We start from the raw sequence: 9,000 nt of genomic DNA on the forward strand, positions 1-9,000 counted from the left end.
GTAGGCCAGGACTCAAGTTTACTGAGAAGGATATTCATGAAATAAGAAGGTAATATTTAAGCCAAGACCAAAGATGGTGAGGGGAGTTGGCCATGAAGATCTGAGCAAAGAGAATGTCAAGAAGATAGATGGCTGAATTGTAAAGACCTATGGTGGGAGCCCCACTGGTGTGTTCAAGGAATAGAAAGGCTAGTGAAGCTAGAGAAAAATAAGTTAGTATAGAGAGATGGGATCAGAGAGGATTGTAAAAACTTTGGTGTACACTCTGAATCACATTAGAAACCTATAGTTTTGATCAGAAGAGTGACATGATCTGACTTAAAAGTTTTAAGGACCACTATGATTAGAGAAGGATGGCAAAGGAAGGATGGAGATAAGCAGATCAGTTAGAAAGCTATTGAAACATTGCAGGTGAGGATGATGGAGGTTTATTATATAAGACTAATAATGGTGATGAGCTCTGGATATATCCTGAAGGCAGAGCCAACAGGATATGATGTAAGATATGAAGGCAAGAGAGAAGTCAAGAGTGATATCAGGCACTTGGGGCTAAGCAAATGGAAAGATGAAGATGCCATTAACTGAGATAGGGAAAACTGAGGGAGGAGATGTGTGGGGTTTGTGGGGAGATCAGGAATTTTGTATTAGAATAATAAACTTGTGAAATCTATTTGACATCTAAGGGAAAATGCAGATGGATATATAGGCTTGGAGTTCAGGCAAGACGCATGGCCTAGATACAACAAGAAACCCAACAAGTGGATATGTGCAGGTACTGTTCTAAGTATTTTATATATGCTAACTCATTTAATCCTCACAACTCCAAAAGGTAGTAGGAAATATTATCATCTCTTATTTCACAGATTGAGTAATTGAGGCACATAGAGATTAAGTAATTTGTCTGAGGTCACAAAGGTATTTTGTGGATGAGCCATGATTTGAATACAGCATGTAAGTATTAAATCCATGCCTTGAGCCACAATGCTGCAGTGCAGGTAATAAGTTTGGGAGCCTTCAGCATATGAAATATATTTATATCTATGAACTCAGGTGAGATCACCAAGAGAATATGATAGCAAAAAGTATCTGAGGAATTCGTTTAAAAATAAAATGGAATGGGATGGAAGTAGGTAGGAGCATAGATGAAATAAGACTGGCCCTAAGTAAATAAATGTTGAAACTGGGTAATGGGTACGTGAAGGTTCATTACACTTTGCTGCCTATTTTGTCTATGACTAAATTTTTACATAATAAGCAAAAACAAAGACAGGAAAATGAAGAGGAATTGTCACAGAAGACCAAGAAAAAGTGACAGTGAGGCAGGAAGAAAAACAGGAGTGTGGTATTCTGGAAATCAAATGTTTCAATTGTCTGGATGTATGTATGCTGATACATAACAAACCACCCCAAAACTTCATGGCTTCACAAAGCAACAATAATTTATTTTTCTCATAAATCGGTGATTTGGGCAAGGCCCAGTGGGGACTTGTCATTTCTGCTCCTGTTTTGTCAGCCATCAGACAGAGTGACTCTGCTAGGCATGAGGATCCATCTCTAAGATCTCTAAGGTGGCTCACTTATATGGCTGGCAAGTTGCTGGTGTAGGCTGGGAGCTCAGCCAGCACAGTCCTATCTTTATCTAGGGTCAGCCCCCAGATTTACTAAAGATAAGTGGTACAAATGAGAATTACTTGACAGTTCTTCAAATATGCGTCTTATTCTCAACTGATAAATGACCCTTCAGAGAACATTGAAAAAGATTCCACTGATACTGGAATTGTTTTCTTTACAAAAATTACAGGAAATGAGAATACATTTGTTATCTTGGTCTTTGTAAATGCAAAAAGAGTCTGTACTTTACAGTAAAAGATATCTCAATTTTGTTCATATCTATTGGTCACAGCTCCCCCTTGGAATTTCTCTTTTGTAAAATACTTTAAATAGCTTCAAGAAGATAGGAACAGGGTGAAAAGATGTGTGCAAATTTTTGTGTCTCTTTCAAATAATAAGCAAATAGAAAGAAACAGTTTTTCTCTTATCTTCTTACCCATGACTCAGAATAGTTCTGTTCATGGATTTTTAGGTTTTCACCATGGATGGGTCAGATGGTTGTTCCTTGTCAACATTCTAAGGTACTGACTGCCATGGCAGCTCACCAGAGTTCATTAAGAGTTTTTAACACTAAGGCCCGATTTTCAAATGTTTTGACAATTCACATCAGGTGAGAAGTTGGAGTGCAAGTGCTTTATCTTCCCCCAGGTATACCTGGCAAGTACAGAAGGGCAGTAGACAGCTGATCTTGAGATAAGTGAATCACCCCATATACTACTGAACATACGTACACTACTGGGACTGTGGGCTGTTACAGAGGAACCAAGAAGGGAACAATTAAAAGAACACAAAGGCAAGTTTTTTCTTTACTTCCCCATTTCTGCTAACTTGAAAATACATGGAGTGTCTGAAACCATCAGCTGTGACTTAGTACATCATGATGCAGTATTCTACAAGTTATGTCTTTGCTGGTGGTTTATTTATTTATTTTATTTTATTATGTATTTATAACAAGCCAGCTTGTTATAAATACATAAATAAATAAACAACAAATAAATAAACAAACAAAATAAAATAAAATAGTTAATGAATAAGCCAGCTTTTCTCTGTAGTGAAGTCTCTAAAGCCATCATCCTCAACAACAGGCACCCATTATTGACACTAGTCATTGTCTAAGAATTTAAGTATTTCTCAAAAACTCAAAAGAATTGTAGTATAATACAATATTATTTAATACCAATAACAGGTATTAAGCCTTTCACCATCTGCCTTTCACCAGTGTACCTTAGTCAAATCACAGTTGACTGTAAGTTGATGAGGCATTTGGAGAGCAAACTACTACCAAATACACTTTGAGTTCTTTTCTTTCTTCACCTCTCCTTATCACTTGTTAGTGCTCATCACCTCTCCTTAGTATCTAGGAGATCCCCATCTCCTGATTTCCCTCTACCTCTTAGATTGCCCCTCCTTGCTCTGTTTTTGCACCCAGTTCCAATATATAGGCCTTTTCCCCCACACCAAGCAACACCAGCTATGAGTCCTACAATTCAACTCAATTGTGACACTGTCTACCTGGAGATAGCATCACATCCTACAAGACTGCCCCATCCCCAACTTCGGATGCCAGTCACAAGTCCAGGTTGTAACCTATTTTTCTTACCCACTGACTATAGTTTATAGATTCCAGTGACCCCTCCTCGGGTTCGATTATTTTGCTAAAACAGCTCATAGAACTCAGATAAATATTTTACTTACAAGATTACTGTTTTATCATAAAAGGATATAACTTAAGAACAGCCAGACAGAAAAGATGTATAGGGCAAGGTACGGGGAAGGGATGCCAAGAGTCAACTCTCTCTCTCAGCATACCACTCTCCCTGAATTTCCAGGTATTCACCAATCTGGAAGCTCTCAGAGGCTTCCAGCTTTTGAGTTTTTATGGAGGCTTCCTTATAGAGGCACAATTGATTAAATCATTGGCCGCTGGTGACTAAACTCAATCTGCAGTCCTTCTCTTCTTCCTGGACGTTAAAGGGGGTGGGACTAAAAGTTCTAACTCTCCAATCACAGGGTTGGTTGTCTTGGCAACCAGCCCCAATCTTTAGGTTACCCATCTCTCCAAAAGTAACCATTAACATAATATGACACCTTTCTCCCTCTCAGCACTTAGGAAATTCCAAGAATTTTAGGAGCTCTTTGCCAGAAACCAGGACAAAGACCAAATATATATTTCTTATTATAAATCACAATATTACAGTGACTCTTCTCACAGACTCTTCTTGAGCTTCTCATGCCTCTCATCATCATCATCATCATCGGTTCACTTTTGTCCTCATTCTACATGGTCTCAGTGACCTGATCCTCGTTTGTACTTTTAAACAATCCTGCTCTCCTTGCTGTTGCTGTAGGAATAGTGGCAGTGGTAAAAGCGGCATTTGGTAGAGAGAGGTACAGCACCAATGGCAATGACAGTAGCAAGAGCAGTAAGTAACAGCACAGCAGTAGTTTTTAACTTCAGTGATTATAGGAACCTTGTAATACTTTTCCCCAGTCTTGATCATTCCCCTTATTACATTCCTCACATTGCTGCCAATTTAATTCTTTCAAAATTCAATAATTCCAAAATTCAATAATGTGAGTCCATTTCAATCATCTAATAGTCCCAGTGGTCTTGGGTATAAAGTCTAAATTCTTAGTATAATATAAAAGGCCTATCACTACCCAGCCCTGTCTATCACAGCCCCTACATGTACCCCTGGCGATAGTCATCCCAAACAACTTGCATTTTGCCACATACAGCATGTTATTTCCCACCTCTGTTACTGGAATGCCTTTTCCCTTATGTTCTCCTGGACTCCCACCACAACTGACTCCCAGGACAGTTATTTCCAAAAATAACTAGTGTTTCCTGTCTAGGAAGACAGCCTCATGTCTCCAGACCACTTTATGTGTCCCCTCTGTGTGCTTCCATTATCATACAACACATTACAAAAATAATTATTATTTTGCTTTTTGTTAATTTCTTTGTGATCCTCTTTCCTGTGTGCTCAGTTCTTTTTTTTTTTTTTAATGTTTTATTTATTTCTAGGAGAGAGAGAGAGACAGCGTGAGCAGGGGAGGGTCAGAGAGAGAGGGAGTCACAGACTGAAACAGGCTCCAGGCTCTGAGCTGGCAGTCAGCACAGGGCCCGACGCGGGGCTCAAACCCACGAACCGTGAGATCATGACCTAAGCGAAAGTCGGACGCTTAACCGACTAAGCCACCCAGGCGCCCCACCTGTGTGCTCAGTTCTTAATTGTAAGCATGATACTCAATTAAGTGTTGAATGAATGAACAAGTGAATTATAGCTCAAGCATGAATTAATGCACATTCTACTTTTTTTGGCCCCCAGTTCCAACTTGCTTCACCTCCTGTTAAAGAAAAAAGACAACAGGTCTAAATTGGAGTCACCTGTGCTAAGCCCCAGGTCAGGAAACCAAGATTTAATATCTAACCTAATTATAGTTTCAGCCTTTCCTAGGAATGTGACCTTTAACCAGTCAATCTAGAATTACCTGATGAGCACTAGTAAGGTAACCTGCAGGATAGACCTCTGCCCTTCCCCCAAAGGAAGGTGATCTTGTCTGAAACAACCTACTTTTTATTAGAATCTTGCTTTTCCCCACTTCTGACTATAAAGGTCTTCCATTTTGTACAGCTCCTTGAGCTCCTTTCTATTTGCTTGATGGTATGCTACCTGATTCATGAATTGTTGAATAAAGCCAATCAGATCTTCAAATTGACTCAGTTTAATTTTTTTTTTTAACACTTCTCAGGTTGCTCATAGTCTAGCAAGGGAGACAGAAATAAGTAGATCATCCTAGTATAATAATTTCAGAGGAATCATTCAGGAACCTCCCCTCAGGTTCATCCAGGAATCCCACATTAATGACCAATTAAATGAGGATATGAATGCACAGGATAAATGAGAGAACATCATCATTTGATGACATACAGTGTCAGGGCCTTGACAGAGCTTTTGTTTTATAAAATAAAGGTTGAATGGTGTAGGCCACACCAGTCCTCCAGACTGACAGTAACCCACTAGGTAGGACCTTTGGAAAAAGTCACTCAACCATGTTTGAGTGCACCTAATCAAGGGCAAGGTGAAGTACCTGGTAAAATACTTTATAGTAATCCTTTGATTTTCTTGAATCTACCAACTTCATAAACTTTATTTTACAAAGTTACATAACTAGCTTTTTATTTCTCTGGGCTTTAGTCACATAAAGCCTTAAAAGTTTCTTCCTAGGTCCTCTGTGCTCTGGTCATTTTCTAGAAGTTTCCATTCTGGCTCTCTGATCTTGCTTGCCTCAATTGGTTTCTTTTCTACTTCCTTTGGTCTTACTTTCAGCAATCTAATTCACAGAGTATGCTTCCTCATTTCAGTACCTGACCTCAGCCATGTTTACCACTTTCCTTAATTACAAGACTTTCCTTCCACACCATGCTTTCTTTCTTTCGCTTCTTTCACTTTTTAAAACTAAGCCCAACGTGGGGCTCAAACTCATGACCCTGAGATCAAGAGTTGTATACTCTACTGACTGAGCCAGCTAGGCACCTCTCATACCAAGCTTTCTTATCTCATCACACCTTCCTCAACCCTAGACCAGGCCCATAGAACTGGATGGGTTTCACTTTATCAACTCTCAATTCGGTTTCACCATCCTATGGTCTCACCCAAGCAGCAGCATCTAGTTCACCCTGAAATGTAATCTCCAAAACCCACATGTATTTCACATCTATGACTTCATTTACAGCAAGAAAGAGTATTTATAACATCATTTAGTGCTAGCATCCAGGTTTCTACATCCCATTCCTCTTTGCACTAGGACCGCTGTCTGATATAACTGGCTCAACTTTTAGAGTTGTCATTTCAAGCTCCTGTGAGCTGCAGAACTCCTTATTCAAATAAAATCTTAATGCTAGAAAGCAATACTTAAAACAGTGGCTTGTTCTGGCTAACATGGGTATGACGTACCAAGCCCCCTTTGCCTCTCATTCCCATCCCTCTAGGAATTCTGAAAAGCCTCAAAGTTGGAAAATCAATGGGTTGAAGCATATTCTAAGGAAGCCCAAATGGTAAGCTTCATCCCATTGGGCCAGGTTTTGTCAAAGAACATGTGATATCCCGGAAAGCAGTGTGACAATGGCTATGTGGTCTGACTCTCGAGAAAGACTACCAGGATTCAGAGCCCTATTCCTTCCACTCACTAGTTGAGGCTCAATGGACAGTTTACTTAACCTCTCTGTACTTGAGCTTTCTGATCTGTAAGACAAGATCGTAATGGATCATAATGCCTCTTTATTTGTTAAAATGATTAAATGTGTTCATAGATAGAGTTTAAAAAATGTTTGGGTGACCCAGAGAGATGGTAAGTAAATATTTGTTACTATTATCTTCTAAAATCACACTCTATTTCCAAGGAAGACCTGGGAGGGCAAAATGTAAGTGACTCAGCACAGTCCTTCTACCTCACGCAGCCCATATCAGCTGTCAGTATTGTCCTTCTTGTACTTGAGGTACCACAGACTGTCCCTTTGCAAACTGTGTCTTACAGTTCATGAAACAGTAACTCAGGACCCTTAAAGGGGACACTGGCTTCATCTAACAGAGTGACTGGCTCCATGAAGGAGTTTACTTCCTAAGATTTACTATAGATTTATGTCAAGTGAAAGATTATACATAGCACACAGCTTCTCAATAGAAACAGACTGGGCCATTTGATTAGACTTGTGAATCTAAGGTTAATTGGGAGTTGAGCATTGCAATTCTAGGAAATAAGGTACTTGGCATGTTTGTATATTTCTGAATCTGTCCCCTGTTTATAGCTATAAGCGTATGTCATTGATTTATGATTTTCCTTCTATAGGCTTCACCAGGGTAACACAAATAGAAGTTAGCCATTAAACCCAGAAGGAATTTGAGAGCAGGACATAAAATTTAAAGAAGGTTATACACTGAGGGGGAAAAATGATGTAAGAAGTAAAGACAACAGATAATTAGCTGCTAAATCTTTGGGATAATGCCTTTTTACAGGTTATTCTTTTTTTTTTTTTTTTTCAGAAAAAAACAAATCTTGAAACTTTATTCCTTATTTATGTCAAAACATCTGGCAGATGTTTTACAGGTTATTCTTAATAATACTTGCTATATTGTACTTTAAACTGTGGTCCTCCAAGCTAAGCTAAGTAACTCCCAAGGAAAGAAGGGGAGACACCTTTCTAAGTAATATAAACAGGTCTTTCAAATGAAAAAAAATGTGAATCTTTTCTTCCCTGAGTTTGTATTTTCTTTATCACTTTTTACTCAGCAAACCTGCAGGGAATATAGAGTGTGTAGATACCAACTCTACTTCCTGAGTACCTGAGGTTCTTCAGGCTCAGCCTGAGTCAGATCCCTTCCTGGCCAATGCAGGAAATGTAGGAATAGCTTCATCAGCATCTTCATGCCTATGCCTCTGATTAAAATCAAAAGAATAGGTGGTGATACAGTCCACAATTCTTTATCCTGAACTTCAAAATACAAAAATCCCTGCAATCAAAAATTTTTTTTTCCATAATCTGTCACAAAATTTGTTTGGTGGCAAAATCTGATTTTCTTGACACATACCTGAATGTAGTCATTATTTGTGTCACTTATGGTGAAGATGCATACATTGTGTGGTGGAGACATGATTGTATTTGCTTATGGGGTGCTAACTCAGAACGCACTAGAAAAATTATATATGGGATACATACAATTTTACCTTTCTAAAATCTGAAAAATTTGGAATTCTAAAACACAACTGGCTCCATGGGTGTAAATAAAATAATATTTAAATAAAGGATAGTGGTCCTGTTCTGTGTTCTGAGTGGGAAGAGGTCTAAAAAGAAGGAATACATTCTGGCTTTGCAGAAAGAAACATCAACTACAAATCAAGAAGGATGGTGTGCTTCACATGGATGGGAAACCCAAGGAAGCTGTCAGTGTTATCCATTCCAGCATGATGAGGAGGAAACTAGTGCAGTGAGTGACAAAAATCAGTCACCAGCCACACTCCTAGATCAAGTGCCCATCATTGTCCATCAGTGCAGGCTGAGGCCCAGGTAAGCACAGAGCAGAGGCTATAGACAGGCTTAGCCTTCTACAGCCCTTGTCTCCTTACCTAGTGCTTTTACTAGTGTCTTTCTTCATGTACGTTCCTTTTCCCCATCTCTTTACTCTAAATAATTCCTCTTCAATTTTTACAAGTTCCATACTAATCACAACTCAGAATTCACTGATGGTGATAGTAAGTTTAAGAAATCTAAAAAGAGGGGTGCCTGAGTGGCTCAGTTCATTAAGCCTCTGACTCTTGATTTTGGCTCAGGTCATGATCTTGCGGTTTGTGAGTTCAAGTCTGAGCTGACAGTGCAAAGCCTGGTTG

Source organism: Hyaena hyaena, unplaced genomic scaffold (assembly GCF_003009895.1).
Source record: "Hyaena hyaena isolate Hyena2069 unplaced genomic scaffold, ASM300989v1 scaffold_563, whole genome shotgun sequence".
NCBI lineage: Eukaryota > Metazoa > Chordata > Mammalia > Carnivora > Hyaenidae > Hyaena > Hyaena hyaena.